The 18,507-nt window shown below is 46.8% G+C and overlaps 1 long non-coding RNA gene across 1 annotated transcript; it reads right to left on the bottom strand.

Moving 5' to 3' along the window:
• Positions 1–10,846: 10,846 nt before the first annotated feature.
• LOC116833562 (uncharacterized) lies at positions 10,847–17,571 on the bottom strand. Its single transcript, XR_004375719.2, has 3 exons — positions 17,350–17,571; positions 14,522–14,600; positions 10,847–11,144 (listed from the first exon to the last, which is right to left on the bottom strand). It is a non-coding gene; the product is annotated as an uncharacterized LOC116833562 (long non-coding RNA).
• Between the last annotated feature and the right edge of the window lie 936 nt (positions 17,572–18,507).

Here is an 18,507-nt window from a genome sequence, read left to right as displayed (position 1 = left end):
TGCAGGTCATAGTAGATGGCTTTTCTGCAATGGGATTCTCTAACTGTGGTGGGGCAACAGACAGAACCCATATCCCTATCTTGGTACTGGACCACTAAGGCAGCCAATACATAAACTGCAGGGGCTACTTTTCAATGGTGCTGCAAGCACTGGTGGATCACAAGGGACCTTTCACCAACATCAACATGGAATGGCAGAGAAAGGTTCATGACGCTTGCGTCTTCAGGAGCTCTGGTCTGTTTAAATGGCTGGAGGAAGGAATTTACTTCCCAGACCAGAAAATAACTCTTGGGGATGTTGAAATGCCTATAGTTATCCTTGGGGACCCAGCCTACCCCTTAATACCCTGGCTCATGAAGCCATACACAGGCACCCTGGACAGTAGTAAGGAGCTGTTCAACTATAGGCTGAGCAAGCACAGAATGGTGGTAGTGTGTGCATTTGGACATTTGAAGGGTTGCTGGCGCAGTTTACTGACTCACTCAGACCTCAGCGAAGCCAATATCTCCATTGTTATTGCTGCTTGCTGTGTACTCCATAATCTCTGTAAGAGTAAGAGGGAGACATTTATGGTGGGATAGGAGGTTGAGGCAAATTATCTGCCCGCTGATTACACGCAGCCAGACACCAGGGTGATTAGAAGAGCACACCAGGAAGCGCTGCACATCAGAGAAAAGCTTTGAAAACCAGTTTCATGACTGGTCAGGGTACCGTGTGACAGTTCTATTTGTTTCTCCTTGATGAAAACCCGCCCCCTTGGTTGACTCTAATTCCCTGTAAGCCAGCTACCCTCCACCCTTCAATCACAGCTTGGAAATGAAGTCACTATCATTTAAAAGCCATTTATTCTTTATTACTTGATTATAAAAATAGGAAGAAAACTCCCAAGGTAGCCTGGGTGGGGTGTGGGAGGATGGGAGGAGGGAAGGAAAAGGCCACTTCAATACTTGTTGAATGACAGCCTTCTGTCCACTGGGGTGGAGTGGTTGGGTGCCTGGAGCTTCCCTCCTCCTCTCCCCACGCCCACGTTCTTGGGCATCTGGGTGAGGAGGCGGCTATGGAACTTGGGGAGGAGGGAGAGTGGTTAAACAGGGCCTGCAGCAGCAGTCTCTCCGGCTGACATTCCTGAACCTCCACCAGACACCGGATCCTGTCCTTTTGTTCCCGCAGTAGCCCCAGCGTTGCATCCTGTCTCCTCTTATCTTCCTGATGCTACCTCTTGTCACGTTCACTGGCTGCTTTCCTGTCCTGTGCTGTTGTGTCCCTCCACACTTTCTGCTGAGCTCTTTCAGTGCGGGACGCCTGCATGAGCTCAGAGATTTCATCTTGCGTACGTTTTTTTCACCGCCTTATCTGAGATAGCCTTTGGGACAGAGGAGGAGGCTTGAAATGTTTGCAGCTGCGGGAGTTAAAAAAGGGAGAGAAGTATTTAAAAAGATACATTTTACAGAACAATGGGTATACTCTCATGGTGAACAAAACTATTCACATTACATAGCATATGTGGATTTGGTACAAGATCATTTTTTGCATCTTATATTGAGTGCCTGCAGCTTTGGTATTAGAGATCAAAAATGCCGGTCAACAGAATTTGGCTTGCAGGCAGCCATGGTAAGCCATAGTCTTTCAGCTTCTGCAACCTTCATAACAGCAGCGCCCTCCTTTCCCATATCAAGCAAACCCCGTTGAGTTGTCCATTTAGGGCTGCAGTTTTCATGTTAACATGCAGCAGCAGAAACCAAACTAACACCCCCTCATCCTTTTCTCTGGGATGACCGCATTAACTCTCCCCCCACTGCACTGCGTGGCTGGTATCAGGGAAGATTCCTGCTAGCCAAACGTGAAGAGCTCAGCATGAAGCCCTCCCCATCCTTTTCTCTGTGGTGATCGCTTTAACCCTTCTCCAACCGTGTGGCTGGTATTAGGGAAGATCCCTCGTAGCCACATGTGAACAGCTCAGTGCCAATGCCTCCCCCTCCCACCGCTTGGCTAACTGCAGAGAGGATTTCTTTTCAGCCACAGGCAAACAGCCCAGTAGGAACAGCCATCTATGAATGTCCCCTTAATTAAATTCCCGTATTTCAACCAGGTTACCATGAACGATATCACTCTCCTGAGGAGATAAAGAACAGATGTTGCTTGAATGCCAGCAAACACTGGAACCGTACGCTGCCAGGCTTTGTCATGCAATGATACCAGATTACTTGCTACTAGCATGGCATGGTAAAGTGTCCTACCATGGAGGACAGAGTAAGGCAGCGCTCCCCAGAAACCTTCTGCAGACTCCAGGAGAGTTTCATGGAGATGTCCCTGGAGGATTTCTGCTCCATCCCCAGACATGTTAACAGACTTTTCCATTAGCTGTACTAGCCACAAATGCATCCCAAGTCCTCAGGGCAAAATAATCATTAAAAAACACCTGTTTTTAAACCATGTTTTATATTTACAAAGGCATACTCACCAGAGGTCCCTTCTACGGCTTCATGGTCTGGGATTCCGCCTTGGGAGGGTTGGAAGGGTATTTCAGTCAGAGTGAGAAAAAGATCCTGGCTGTCAGGGAAAACAGTGTGCTGTGTGCTCTCCTCAGCCATCTCCACCTCCTCCTCCTCCCTGTCCGCAAAATCCTCAGGCATGGCGACTGAGAGTACCTCATCATCAGAGTCCATGGACAGGGGTGGGGTAGGGGTTGGGCCCCCCCTAGAATTGGCCTGCAGTTCACGTAGAAGATAGGCATGTCTGGGGCTCGTTACCCGCAGCATCATTGATTCTTGTGCTTTCTGGTAACAACATTGTCTCAGCTCCTTAAGTTTCACGCGCTGAGCAACGGTTGAGTCCCTGTTCGGCCATCTGTCCATGCAATGGCACTGGAGAATTCTTTTCAATATTTAGGCATTCCCGTCTTTGGAACGGAGTATCTGATAGCAATGGATTCATCTCCCATAATCAGGCGAATCAGCTCCCAGTATTGCCCAATAAAGGTCCATGCTGAAGCTCTTTTTTCAATTCCGGGACTGCATGGTACACTGTGCTTGATCAGCACTCCACACTGGGCAAACAGAAAATGAAATTCAGAGAGTTCACGGGCTTATTTCACCTGTCTACCTGGCAGTGACACCGAGTTCCAGATTGCATGTCAGAATGGGTCATATGGTGCACTGTGGGGATAACACCTGGAGGGCAATATCGTACGAATATGCAATCCACACTAAAGCATAAATTCGAAACACAGCAATGTCCGATTTCAGTGCTACCACCTCGTCGTCGGAGGAGAGTACATGATATTGATTATTAATGAAGCCCCTTTAGTCGACAAAATGGGCTTGTTGTGTGAACAGGGGCAGGGTTAATTGATGCTAACGCTGCTAAATTTGGCCTACAACTCGTAGTGTTAGATCAGAGCTCTGAAATAACATTTCCAGACCTGAAGAAGAGCTCTGTCAAAAGCTTGTCTCTTTCACACCAACAGAAGTTGGACCCAATAAAGATATTAACCTCACGTAGCTTTTCTATCTATCAACCTTTAACAGAATAACTCTTTTAGATTTAGCCTCTACGTCCAATATTTAAACTGGAGCAGATCTGCAATCAATTTTTAAATTGATACTCTTCCTTTGAGGTTTGGACCATCTATGCTAATTACCACAGAGGGATTGATCCATCCAGGTAATCATCTCAATTTACCAACTCCTAGATAAGTATCCGTATTTGATTCACACAGTAATGAAGGATGCTTAGAGATTTTTGAAACAGCACTTTTGATTAACTATTACATGAGTTGAGTCCCCCAAGAATACATCATTTTTTTCATATACTTTTAGAACAGTTGTTTCACTTGCACTTTAAGTATTAAGATCTTTAATTACATAGAACATAGGATGTGGAAGGGACCGAAAGAGGTCATCATAGTAAGTCCTTGCACTCCATGGTAGGACTAAGTATATATAGACATTCCTGAACAGGTGTTTGTCTAGCCTGCTCTTAAAATCACCCAATGATGGAGATGTCCACAACCTCCCACCGAGACAATTTAATCCAAATGCATTAACACACCTTGACAGTAAGTCTTATCCCTAATGTCAGCCTAAACTCTTCCCTTACCTCGCAATTAAGGCCCATGCTTCTTGTCTATCCTCAGAGGTTAAGAAGAAAATTTTTCATCCCTCCCCTTGTAAGAACCTTTTAATAAATACTTGAAAATTGTTATCATAGTCCCCTTCTCAGTCTTCTGCTTTTCCCAGACTAAACAAACCCATTTTTTCAATCTTCCTCATAGGTACACTATTTCCTAGACCTTTAATTCATTTTTTGTTGCTTTTCCTCTGGACTTCTTCCAGTTTGTCCACAATCTTTCCTCTGAAATGTAGCGCCCAGAACTGGATGCAATACTCCCAGCCAGCTTGAGGCCTATCAGCGTGAACAGAGATGAAGAATTACTTCTGTATCTTGTTAATACCAACACATCCTCTAATACATCCCAAAAATGTGTCGCTTTTTTTTTACACCATATTTAGCTTGTTATCCACGATGACCCCCAGATCCCTTTCCGTAGTACTCCTTTCTCGGCAGCCATTTCCCATTTTGTATGTGTGCAACTGATTGTTTCTTCCTAAGTGGAGTACTTTGCATTTGCCCTTATTGAATTTCATCGTATTTACATCAGAGCATTTCACCAGTTTGTCCAGATCATTTTGAATTTTAATCCTGTCCTCCAAAGGACTTCCACCCCTCCCAGTTTATTATTGTCTGCAAACTTTATAAGTGTACTCTCTATACCATTATCTAAATCATTGATGAAGATATTGAATAGAACTGAACTGATCCCTGCAGGACCCCACTCATTATGCCCTTCCAGCATGACTGTGAATCACTGATGACTACTCTCTGTGAATGGTTTTCCAACCAGTTTTGCACCCGTCTTAGAGTAGTTCCATTTAGGTTGTATTTCTGTAGTTTGTTCATGAGACAGTCATGTGAGACAGTATCAAAAGCCTTACTAAAGTCAAGTTATACCACCTCTGCAGCTTCCCCCCATCCACAAGGCGTTACCCTGTCAAAGAAAGCTATCAGGTTGGTTTGACACGATACGTTCTCGACAAATCCATGCTGACTGTTACTTATTACCTTATTATCTTCTAGATATTTGCAACTTGATTGCTTAATTACTTGCTCCATTATCTTTCTGGGCACTGAAGATAAGCTTACTGGTTTGTAATTCCCCAGGTTGTCCTTATTCCCCTTTTTATAGATGGGCACTTTAATTCCCTTTTCCAGTCCTCTGGAATCTCTCCCATCTTCCATGACTTTTCAAAGATAATTGTTTTTTACCCATGTTTTTTACTCTTTTTCCTTACCCAGAGACTTTCAACAAGCCTGTCTCCTATTTGCAACTCAACCTCAGTCCAAGTGTATACATTTTAATACATAAAGCAACACCTCCTCCCTTTTTCCCTGTCTTTCCTGAGCAAGCTCTACCCTTCTATACCAATATTCCAGTCATGCGTATTATCCCACCAAGTGTCTGTGATGCCCACTATGTCATACTTGTGTTTATTTACTAGCATTTTGAGTTCTTCCTGCTTATTCCCCATACTTCTGGCATTAGTATACAGACATCTGAGATACTGATTTGATTCCTGCCCCCAGATCCCCCCTGCCCAGTTCTGTCTTGTCTCTCCTTTATCCTTGCTATAGCAGCCCATGCTCCCCCCAGATTCCGACCCTTCTCCCATGTCTCTATGTTTTTTACTTACCTGTGGACTTTGGTCACCTGCCCCTTCAAACCTAGTTTAGAGCCCTCCTCTCTTGGTTAGCCAGTCTGTATCCAAATATGCTCTTCTCCTTCCTCAATAGGTGGATCCCATCTCTGCTTAGGAGTCTTTCTTCTTGGAACGCCCCGTGGTCAAGGAAGCTGAAGCCTTCTTGGTGACACCATCTTTGCAGCCACGCATTCACCTCCAGGATGCATCTGTATCTGCTTGAGCCCCTACTCTTGATTGGAAGGATCATAGAGAACACCATCTGCACTCCCAACTCCTTCAAACTTACTCCCAGAGCCCTGTAGTCACTTCTGATCTGCTGAGAGTCATACTTCACAGTGTTATTAGTGCCCACATGGATGAGTAGCATGGGGTAGTCAGAGGGCTGGATGATCCTTGACAATCCCTCCATAATGTCTCGGATACGGGCCCCTGGCAGGCAGCATACCTCCCAGGATGCCATGTCAGGGTGACAGATGGGTTCCTCAGTCCCCCTCAAAGAGAGTCACCAACCACCACTACCCTATATTTCCTCTTGGGAGTGGTGGCTGAGATCATCCACTTGGGGGGTGATTCCTTATTGCTTGTTGCCAGGGCAGCATATGAGTTTTCCATCGCTCTGCTGAGTGGGTTGGGAGTAGAGATGGAGCACTGCCTGCTGCCAGAAATAACCAGCAGCCAGTGTCCTCCCTTTGATAAAGTTGTGTCCTCCTCCCCTGGTGGTGTGACAGCAGTTCTCTGTAGCTGCATAGCTTCCTCAGGCTTGGATATTTCCATATGAATATTCTCAAGGAATTCCTCATGGGCACAGATGCTCCTCAGCCTAGCCACCTCCTCCAGCAGCAGGCACCTTTCACACTGGATAGTCTCTCTCCCTGTCCCGCACCCCGACTGGCCGCCTGTGAGTGGGAAATGCCTTAAGAACCTCAAAGGATGGAGATTCCACCACCTCCCTAGGTAATCCATTCCAGTGCTTCACCACTCTCCTAGTGAAATAGTTTTTCCTAATATCCAACCTAGACTGCCCCCCACTGCAACTTGAGACTATTACTCCTTGTTCTGTCATTTGCCACCACTGAGAACAGCCCAGCTCCATCCTCTTTGGAACCCCCCTTTCAGGTAGTTGAAGGCTGCAATCAAATCCTCCCTCACTCTTCTCTTCTGCAGACTAAATAAGCCCGTTCCCTCAGCCTCTCCTCATAAGTCATGTACTCCAGCCACCTAATCATTTTTGTTGTCCTCTGCTGGACTCTCTTCAATTTGTACACATCCTTTCTGTAGTGGGGGTCTCAAAACTGCATCCTGCTGAAAACTGGATGCAGTACTCCAGATGTGGCCTCACCATTGCTGTATACAGGGGAATAATCACTTTCCTCAATCTGCTGGCAGGGCTTCTACTAATGCAGCCCAATATGCCGTTAGCCTTCTTGGCAACAAGGGCACACTGTTGACTCATAGCCAGCTTCTCATCCACTGTAATCCCCAGATCCTTTTCTGCAGAACTGTCACTAACCCAGTTGCTCCCCAGCCTGTAGCAGTGCATGGGATTCTTCCATCCTAAGTGTACAACTCTGCTCTTGTCCTTGTTGAACTTCATCAGATTTCATTTGGCTCAATCCTCCAATTTGTCTAAGTTAGTCTAGACCCTATTCCTACCCTCCAGCGTATCTACCTCTTCCCTTGGTGAATCCATGTTGACTGTTCCTGATCACCTTCCTCTCCTCCAAGTGCTTCAAGATGGATTCCTTGAGGACTTGCTCCTTGATTTCTCTGGGGACTGAGGTAAGACTAACCAATCTATAGTTCCCTGGATTCCCCTTCTTCTCTTTTTTAAAGATGGTCACTATATTTGCCTTTTTCCAATCATCCAGGCCCTCTCCAAATCACCACAAGTTTTAAAAAATAATGGCCAATGGATCTGCAGTCACATCAGCCAACTCCCTCAACACCCTCGGATGCATCTGGCCCCATGGACTTGTGCACCTCCGGCTTTTCTAAATAGTCCTTAACTTGTTCTTTCACCACTGAGGGCTGCTCACCTCCTCCCCCTACTGTACTGTCCAGTGCAGCAGTCTGGGAGCTGACCTTGTCTGTGAAGTCCGAGGCAATAAAAGCATTGAGTGCTTCAGCTTTTTCCACATCATCTGTCACTAGGTTGCCTCCCCTATTCAGTAAGAGTCCCATACTTTCCCTGACCATCTTTTTGCTAACATATCTGTAGAAACCCTTCTTGTTACCCTTCGCACCCCCTGCTAGCTGCAACTCCAGTTGCACTTTGGCCTTCCTGATTACACCCCTGCATGTTCGAGCAATATTTTTATACTCCTCCCTAGTCATCTGTCCAAGTTTCCACTTCTTGTAAGCTTCCTTTTTGTGTTTTAAGTTCACTGAAGATTTCTCTGGTAAGCCAAGCTGGTCGCCTCCCATATTTGCTATTCTTTCTGCACATCGGGATGGTTAGTTCCTGTGCCTTCAATAAGGTTTCTTTAAAATACAGCCAGATCTCCTGGACTCCTTTCCCCTTCATATTAGCCTCCCAGGGGATTCTGCCGATCAGTTCCCTGAGGGAGTCAAAGGCGCAGGTGGAGGAGACAGAAATAGCGTTGGCTCTGGTGATGCGGCCCTTCCTAACCATAGCGATTATATTACGTCTCCTTCCCAAACTCCATCTCAAACTCCCCTCTTTGCAGTCCCCTGTTTGCTAGCTCCCCTTGGTCACTTAGCCTCTGGCTTTTAAGGCCTTCTCTCCTAGGTCAGCCCTACCTCCTCATTAATCACATAGGGCTAGGGTGATCACAAGGCTGATTGTGACTGATCAAAAATGATCAAAGACTGATCCAGGAAACAAAGGCTCAAACAGTCCCCAGACACACAATCCCAACTGACCTAGAAACTGAAAATAACTGAAATAACCTGAAAAAGAGAGAAAAACACAAACATCCAAACAAACTCACTCACCCCAAAGTTAGTACTCGCACCTTGTTTGTTCAGCCTCAGGCGGGCAATAATCGAAGAGGCATTAGATGGGGATTTTTCACATTATCTATTCAGTTTAGCCTCTCAGACATGCCTGACTCTTCAGGTTTCAAGTGCTGTCTCACCTGCAGACTTTCAATACCAGTGACAGATGGCCATGCACAGTGTGTCCATTGCCTGGGGGAGAGACACATTCCCAAAGTGTCCCCACTGCAAGAAACTGACAACGAGGACAAGGAAGGCTAGGGACCTCCAACTAAAACGCTTAATAATGGGGAGTTCCCTCCGACCTGCCTCCAACCTCGAGTCCAGGACACCTCCTCGCCAGTTCTCACCTGCAGCTGCCTCAGATATGGGGTCGTCTTCAAAAATGGCTACTAAGGATCCTGGTCCTAAAACAGCCACAAAAAAGCGATCTCACTCATCGCCACACTGTGATTCGCCTCCTAAAAAACGATCTCTGACCACAAAAACTGCCCCACTACCAACGGCACCAAGAGCACCAGACTGTGAGGCACCGGGACCATCTGGTACTGAGATGTCCCAAGCAGCAAAAGACTCCGTGCAATCAGGACCGGCGCTAGAGTTTTTCGCACTCTAAGCGCACGGCCATTTTGCCGCCCTGCGCGCCGCTCCCGCGGCTCTGGTGGAGCTACCACAGCCATTTCTGCGGAGGGTCTGTTGGTCCGCAGCTCCGGTGGAGCTGCCACACCCGTGCCTGCGGGAGGTCCACTGGAGCCGCACGGGACCAGCGGACCATCCGCAGGCATGCCTGCGGCAGCTGGAGCCACAGACCAACGTACCCTCCGCAGGCACGACTGCGGCAGGTCCACTGGAGCTGCCTGCTGCCCCCCCCGAAAAATGCTGCCCTCCGAAAATCCTGGTGCCCTAGGCGATTGCCTAGTTCGCCTCAATGGAAGCGCCAGCCCTGTGTGCAATCTATCTCTCATAGGAGCAAAACTATGCCTCCTAGCTGGGCACCAAGGGAGCTGAACAAACCTCAGGCACAGAATAGCACTATGCTGCCATCTGCTGCACCAATACAATATGGCAAATCTACGGCACCGACAACGCTTCCTCTGGTTCCCAGCCTGAGCTTGCCTCTGCGGCTGGTACCAAGCCTCCTGGTGCCGTCACAGTTTGTCAGCCAGGCGGACCTCCTCATTACTTCTATCCTGGGAACTCTGTGTTTCAGCACCAATGGCACCCCAGCCAGGTCAGGGCCAAGCTTTTTCATTACACCTGCTGGCTCGGCCCCTCCTCTCTCCAGTGATGAATAGGAGGAAGTGGAGACAGGAAGGGGCAGCCCTCGCCACTCCTCTCCCAAACCTGGACCCTTGCAGCTGCTGGGCATAGGCTGCAACCCCCACAATGGGTGCCCCCTCCCATAATCCTCCCACCGCAGTGGGCATACTGGGATGCCTGGGCATTATACAGAGCCTAGAACATCCAGCTCTCCAATCCACCCAGGTCCAAGATGAAGCGATCGCCTCTGCCATCTGCTCTAGCTTCCCCAAACTGCTTAAGGAGGAAGCTAAAGAATCTCTGCACAGACCAGAGGGTGATACCCTCCCACCTATCCACATCTTGTCTTCATCTCCATATGAAACAATAATGCCACCTCGCCCCACATTGGGAGATGACTTCAAATCTTTTCAGGATTTGTTTAAAAGAGCAGCTGATTCATTAGACATCTTACTGGCTGAGGTACCAGAGACTCAACATAAGTTGACAGATACTACAAGCTTCTCCGTCAGCCAAGTTAGCACTACCCATTAATGCTGCCATTATGGACCCAGCAAAAACTGCATGGCAGACCCCAGCCACAGCTCCACCTTCTTGTAAAAGATCTGACAAGAAGTACTGTGTGCCAGCTAAGGGAGCTGAGTTTTTGCTTACCCATCCTACCCCAAACTCATTGGTGGTAGAGGCAGTTAATCAAACAGGGAAGCAATATCAGACCAAACCCACCCCCTATGATAAAGACTGGAAATGTCTAGACCTCTTTGACAGGAAAGCCTATTCATCAGCAACCCTCCAGTTTTACATAGCAAACTATTCTGCGTTACGGGCCAAGTACACACACAACATTTTCCCTCAGATGTCATCTTTTATTGAGCACATTCCAGCTGACAAAAAAGAACAATATAAAGCTGATATAGCTGAAGGTTTCCTTAACAGCCCTGCAGGCTTCTCTGGATTCTGCTGACACAGCAGCCTGCTCCAGCGCCACATCCGTTATCATGTGGAGAGCTTCATGGTGCCATCTCTCTGGCTTCCCCAGGAAAGTTCAGATGACTGTAGAGGACTTACCTTTCAAGGGGCTAAAATTGTTTTCAAAGAGCACAGACGTCTCCTTACACACCCTGAGTGACTCCTGTATGATATTAAAGACACTCAGAATCTACGTCCCTGCGAACAAAAAGAAACAGGGCAGATTCTATAAACAACAAATTCCGCCCTGCCTCATACACCCTGCCTTGAGGACATTATGACCAATGCCGCAAGCAGCACCAGATGAGACACCATCAAACACAGGAGCTGTTGTCTACGTCTCAGGCATCCACTTCCAGGCAAATGTTTTCAAGTGTTGGTCGAGGACACGAGAACCCCACCTTCTCCAATTCCAGAGTCACCTCTAATTTCCAGCCCATTTGTGGACCGCCTTACACCTTTTTACCCAGTCTGAAGAACCATCATCTCAGACAAGTGAGTTCTAGAAATTAGATAGATGGGCTATTCAGTCCCCTTTGTTTCTATCCCACCTACCCACCCCCCTTCAGGGACCCATCTTACAAGTAGTGGTAACAGCATGAAATAAACCATCTCCTGCAATTAGGTGCTGTGGAACCCGTACCAGTTCAGCACAGGGGTTCGGAGTTTTACTCACATTACTTCCTCACTCCAAAGAAAACAGGCTGATGGACACCCATTCTGGACTTGCACAAACTGAACAAGTTCTTGAGAACACAGCGCTTCAAGATGGTAACGCTAGCAACCATAATTTCGGCATTGGAGAAAGGAGATTGGCTTTGGGCCCTCAACCTACAGGACACTTACTTTCATGTCACTATCCACCCGGCACACAGGAGGTTCCTACAATTCACTCTGGGCAACCTACACTATCAATACAAGGTACTTCCCTTCAGCATCCCCACAGCTCCAAGTTGCAGCAGCACATCTTTGCAAGCAGGGTGTGACCATATTCCCTTACCTAGACCAGTGGTTTTCAAACTTTTTTTCTGGGGACCCAATTGAAGAAAATTGTTGATGCCCGCCACCCAACGGAGTTGGGGGTGAGGGGTTTGGGGTGTGGGAGGGGCTCAGGGCTGGGGGAGAGGGTTGGGGTGCAGAGGTGAGGGCTGTGGGGTGGGGTCAGGAATGAGGGGTTCAGGGTGTGGGCTGGGGCAGGGAGTTGGGATGCAGGAGGGGGTCATGCCTCTGGGCTGAGGGTGTAGGCTCTGGGGTGGGGCCAGAGATGAGCATTTGGGATGCAGGAAGGGGTTCCAGGTTTGAGCATGGCTCAGCACTGGGGCACTGGATTGGGGCACTGGACTTACCTCCGGCTACTCCCAGTTAGCAGCGCAGCCAGGGTGCAGAGGCAGGCTTCCCGCCTGTCCTCACACCACAGACCGCGCTCTGCCTTGGAAGTGGCCAGCAGCAGATCCGGCTCCTAGGCAGAGGCGTGTGACTCTCGCCTGCAGGCACCTCTCTCCCCCACAAGTGCAGAGCTGGTGCTCAGGGCAGAGGCAGCACGTGGAGCCCCATGGCCCCCCTGCCTAGAAGCTGGACCTGCTGCTGGCTGCTTCTGGGGTGCAGTGCAGTGTTGAAACAAGTAGGTACTAGTCTGCCTTAGCTGGGCAGCACTGCTGACAGGACTTTTAATGTCCCAATCAAAGGTGCTGACCAGAGAGATCCAATGCCTGACATGCCACAATTCAGTACTGAGTTCTGATCCAAAGTTTGAAAAATGCTGACCTAGACGACTGCCTGCTGAAAGCACCAACATACGAGGAGGCAGTTCACGCCACTCACACCACTCTAACCCTATTTACAACCTAGGGTTACAAATCAATCTCCACAAAACCACCCTGAACCCAACCCAACAACTGGACTTTATAGGGGCACACCTCGATTGTTCCACGGCATCAGCATGGCTACCCCAACAATGGTTTCTTGCTTTAACAAACCTGGTTACAACAGTAAGACACAGCCCACAAACGTCTGCCACAACATGCCTACAACCTCTAGGGCACATATCGGCTCCTACTTCTGTTGTGAAACATGCCAGGCTGCATATGAGATGTGTACAAACCTGGCTATGCACTGTCTACATTCCTCACAGACACTCGATCAACAGATGGCTTACAATGCCCAGCAGAGTGAAACTCACTCACCTGGTGGACAAAACAAACAAATGTCTGCTCAGGCATTCCCTTCCTATGGGAAACCCGGTCAGTCACTATCACTACTCTCTGGTAGGATGGGGGGCACCCTTATCCGACACACCATCCGGGGCTGCTAGTCCCTAGAGAAGTCAAATCTCCACATAAATTTACTAGCGCGCCAGGCAGTTTGAAACGTCTGCCATCTCTTTCTCCCCCTGATTCACATCAAAACTATCCAGATTCTCATGGACAACTTAGTGACTATGTTTTATATAAATCACCAAGGAGGGGCCCAAACTTACCTGCTCTGCACAGAAGCAGTTCGCCTCTGGCAATGGTGTACCTCCAACAACATAGATGTCATGGCATCCTACCTACCTGGAAGCCAGAATACCACAGCAGAAACTTCTCACAGATGCACGAGTGGGAACTGGACCCAGGAATTCTGCAAACTATATTCCAACAATGGAGTTCCCCTGAACATACCTCTTTGCCATGACCCACAATCCCAAATGCCTGCAATACTGCTCCCATGCTGGACTGGGACACAAATCTCTGGGAGACGCCTTCCTAATCAAATGGGAGGGACTGCTCCTATACGCCTTCCACTCAATCCCGCTGTGAAGCCATGTCCTATAAAAGATCAAACAAGACAAATCCAGAGTCCCAGGTTTCCGTACCTGGACCAGATGGCTGTCAGATCACCACAAATCCTTCCCCTCCTGCCTCATCTGCTGACACAGAATGCAGGATCCTCCGTCACCCCAACATTTCAACTCTTCGTCTCAAGGCCTGATTAATACCTGGCTGACAGAACATGAAACATGCTGTTCCAAGGAAGTTCAAGACATTCTAATAAACAGCTGACCTCTCTCCACTCACAAAATATATGCTCACAAATGGAAAGGATTTTCCACCTGGTGCTTAGACAAGCAGATCACTCCACAATCGGCCCTGTTACCCACTATCCTTGATTAGATATTGACACTCAAAAAATCAGGCCTCTCGACTAGTTCACTCAGAGTACACTTATCAGCGGTCACCACCTTTAACAAAAAGGTGCAAGGAGTCACTGTTTTGACGTATCCACTGACTAAGTGCTTTCTCAAGGGTATAGAGGACACTTACCCCACATTAAGGGACCTGACTCCTATGTGGGACCTCAGCCTTGTTCTCCGTGCCCTTTTAAACCACTAGCAACCTGCTCATTCCTATACATATCCATGAAGGTCACCTTTCTAGTAGCTATCACATCAGCATGAAGGTTGGGATAGTTGGGAGCCATAAAGGCACACCCACCTTATACCATATTCCTCTAGGACAAAGTCATCCTATCCCCACACCCTAAATTCATACCCAAAGTTGCCTTCCTCTTCCATCTCAACGAACCCATTTACTTACCTGTATTCTTTCCCAAGCCACATACCGACAACAGGGAGGCATCCCTTCACACACTAGATGTCCACAGAATGCTGGCGTTCTATAGATAGAGAACAAAAACTTTCAGAAAATCATGTAGGCTATTCATATCCACAACAGAACAATCAAGAAGCCAAACCATTTCCAAACAGAGACTTTCTAAATGGATCTCTAATTGTATCCCTTTATGTTACCAAAATTACAATCTGCAAGCTCTTTCTAGACTTGGCACACACTCCAGTAGTGCTATGTCCACATTCAAAGCCTTTCTCAAAGATGTACCCAGCACGGATATTTGTAAACAAGCTACCTAGGCATCGCCCCATACTTTTACCAAAAATTATGCCCTGGAACAGCAGTCAGCTGCAGATGCTCATTTTGGACTATCGGTCAGTGCTCTCCACTGTACATACATCAACTGCAAAGCCCGTCCTCTCCACCAAGGGTCACTGCTCTTCAGTTACCTAAAGTGGAGCGCCCTTGAAGAAGAAGAAAGGGTTTCTCACCTTGTACAGTAACTGTTGTTCTTTGAGATGGTTGTCCCTGTGGGTGCTCCACTACCAACCCTCCTCCCCTCTGCTTCAGAGTTTCAGCTCGATCCTCTGGGGTAGAGAAGGAACTGGGTAATGATAGGCTGTGTGCCAGGGGTTACCGCTCAGAGTGTTGCTAGACCAACTGGGGCATTGCTACCAAAAGTCTTTGACTGGAAGCGCGGGGCACCAAGACATCTAGAGTGGAGCACGCACAGGGACAACCATCTCGAAGAACCTCAGTTACTGTACAAGTTGAATAACCTTCTTGTAGAATTGTGCCACAGCTCTGGTGTCCATTCCACCTGTCTTTGGGGGATCGTATTTTCATTCTAACAGCAATATGTATAAAAGTAAGAAACTGACAGCTTGGCATGACAATATTAAGTATGAAAACCAAACTTTGTAATATTCTGGAGTGAGAGGGGAGAGAACTTGTCAGCTGTCACCACCCCTAACAGCTGTGTTATCCCCACTTCACATCTGTCAAGGAAAGCTTAGCAAGCTGTGATCAGCCTACAGACTTTCCACTGTGCATATCCTCCGTATGTATTTGATCTGGGCAGGCTAAAGGTGAAGGGCCTAGGGAGAAGAAGGTGCAAGGAGATATAAAAGAATACTGCCAAATATTTTTATTTAGCTGGTTAGTCTATTATTTTTTACTCTCCATTGTTTGTAATAAAAGGTTGTAGGGGAGGGAAATGTCCTAGGCTATCAAACATCCTTTTACATTTGACTTTTTCCCTGTTCTTTTTGTTCCTGGTGGCACTGAAATGATCTTGACTAAATGTAAGTTCTGGTGCAGAGGAACACAAACATTCTCGCCAAAATAGCAGCTAAGGGTGATGTGGTCGGGTTTTTCTGGCAGCAAACAGATTTTAAATACAGAATGCTGAACTGTGCTCTCAAGTCTGGACCCTGCCCCTTTGCATCATCACAGCAGTGCAATGGCACCATAGAATGTGGGAGAATCTAAACTATTTTCCCCCATCTGTATGCTATGTGTCTTTGTCCTCTGGGACAACATAATCGTGATGTATGATGCTGCAGCATGCCACAATATTTACATCTTCATTTAATGGCACTGTGTCTTGGTGTGATGTGTCCTCAGAGATTGATATAACATAATGGCAGTGTCACACAACATCTGAAATAAACTTGGGACTCATAGCTGTTCTAGAAAACAGACTTCTGGAGCTCTAGATATTCAGCGGAAAATCAGAATGATCTTTTGCCTTTTGAAATAGCAACTTCTGTAATGCTCTTCTTCTCACTTGACTCAGATCACTATCATGACTGTTAAAATGCCTGTCTTTTTAGCCGATAATCTGTCTCAGATGCTCACTGTATTTTATGAGGCACCTACGTATAAATAGTAGATACACAGTATCTCAACTTACTTCCTGTTCTACTTTTATGGCAGTGGTTCTCAACCAAAGATCTGCATATCCCTGGGGGTACACAGAGGTCCTCCAGGGGGTACTTCAACTCATCTAGGTATTTTCCTAGTTTTACAACAGGCTACATAAACAGCACTAGTGAAGTCAGTACAAACTAAAATTTCATAGAGACAATGACTTGTTTATATACTGCTCTACAGACTATACACTGACATAGAATCATAGACTATCAGGGCTTGAAGGGACCTGAGGAGGTCATCTAGTCCAACCCCCTGCTCAAAGCAGGACCAACCCCATGTCATCCAGGGATGTATATGTAAGTACAATATTTATATTCAATTGATTTCTTTTATAATGAGAAAATGTAAAAATTTTCTAATTGATTTCTTTCAATCAATTTTCTAATTGATTTCTTTTATCATGTAAAAATGAGATAGTCAGCAATTTTTCAGTAATAATGTGCTGTGACACTTTTGTATTTTTATGTCTGATTATGTAAGTTTTTAAGTGAGGTGAAACTTTGGCTATGTGAGACATCAGACTCCTGAAAGGGGTACAGTAGTCTGGAAAGATTGAGACACTGCTGTATGACACTTGCCTGTACCCATTTTGTTTTTCAAATGCAGCAGATAATTTGGTTTGTGTTCTTGTGAATCTAATGTTCTAAAACACTGTCAATAAACATTGTCCTGCATATTTCAGATGTCTTGTGGTAAGAGTTTTTATATTACTCAGTTGTAAGGCTGAATCTATCAATTGCTTTCAATGTGCCAATCTTGATACATTGTGTCAGAATGTTGTTCACTCATTTAACCGTTCAGACTATTTTTATTACAACAACCTTGAGCAAACACAGTCCAAAGTAACTTAAAAGACTTACCGGTATGTGGGGTGGCTGGGGTCCTGGGCAAGGTGTGTGTGGGGGGCCTCTGGGCCTCCGGAAGGGGCGGGAGCTTGGATGGAAGGGGCGGGGCTGGGGGCAGACTCCCTCAGGCAGCCCTTTTCAATTGCCCCGCCCCGGGGCAGCTGCCCCTTTTGTGCACCCTCACACCCCATCAGCAGCCCTGCCAGTACGGCCGGCTGTGTCCCGGCCCATACCAGCAGCCACTTTATCACCAGACATACTGGCTTACTTTCATCTCTGGGACAGTCCTGATATTCATGGCTTTGTCTTATATAGGCGCCTATTTATCCCCCTTTCCTCCCCCGTGCACCCAATTTTTCACACTTGCTAACTGGTCACCCTACCCTCCCTACCCCTACTTCCTGTGCGACCCTGGCAAGTCATTTGACTCAGTTTCCCACCTTTAAGATGAGGTCATAATATTTTATTTTCTCCCACTCTTTGTCCATTTTTGTCTCTTTAGATTGTAAGTCTTTGAGGCAGCAACTGTCTCTTACCATGTGTACACCATGCACTGGTCTCTGCTGGGATCTCCAGGCACAGCTGTAATACAAATAATAATTATACATGAATAATTAAAGGTTGCTTGTTTCACACAACAAAAGAATAAGGAAAATGAACATATCACAGAAGCATGCACAAGACTACTAGCCGTTAAAATAGGTGTTGCTGCACCAATTTGTTATTGTCTGTGGTAGGAAACAGTGTGGATAAAACAATCTTAAACTAAAAGAACTCCATGCATGCAGTGTGGAGCTCACCATTACCTCCCAGTCATTTCTACAGACACAGCAGAAGCAAGACACTGACGTGGGGGAAATTTAGCTACTGTGGAACATATCTATGAGATTGAGATGCCCTTTACATTTCAAAGCTCTTCCTGGGGGCAGAGTTCAGCAGCCATGTTGTTCTCAGTGCTCAGTACAGACTGAGAGGGAACATGGTGTCCTCGCTCAGGAAGACTCTCTTCGTTCTTTATACAGGTCCTTTGGACTCCAATTATTCTATTAATTCTTTGTCTGCAGAAAAAACAGAACAATCACAAGTTTGTTAACATAATAATCACTGTCATGTTACTAACCCCAAGGACTAGCACAGTCTCTGAGAGCTAAAAACTGGGCAGGGCCGTAGCAA

The sequence above is a fragment of the Chelonoidis abingdonii genome, chromosome 1 (genome assembly GCF_003597395.2).
Source record: "Chelonoidis abingdonii isolate Lonesome George chromosome 1, CheloAbing_2.0, whole genome shotgun sequence".
Taxonomy (NCBI): Eukaryota; Metazoa; Chordata; order Testudines; family Testudinidae; genus Chelonoidis; species Chelonoidis abingdonii.
Note: the sequence above shows the minus strand (reverse complement) of the source record. Positions and strands in the feature narration are given on the sequence as shown.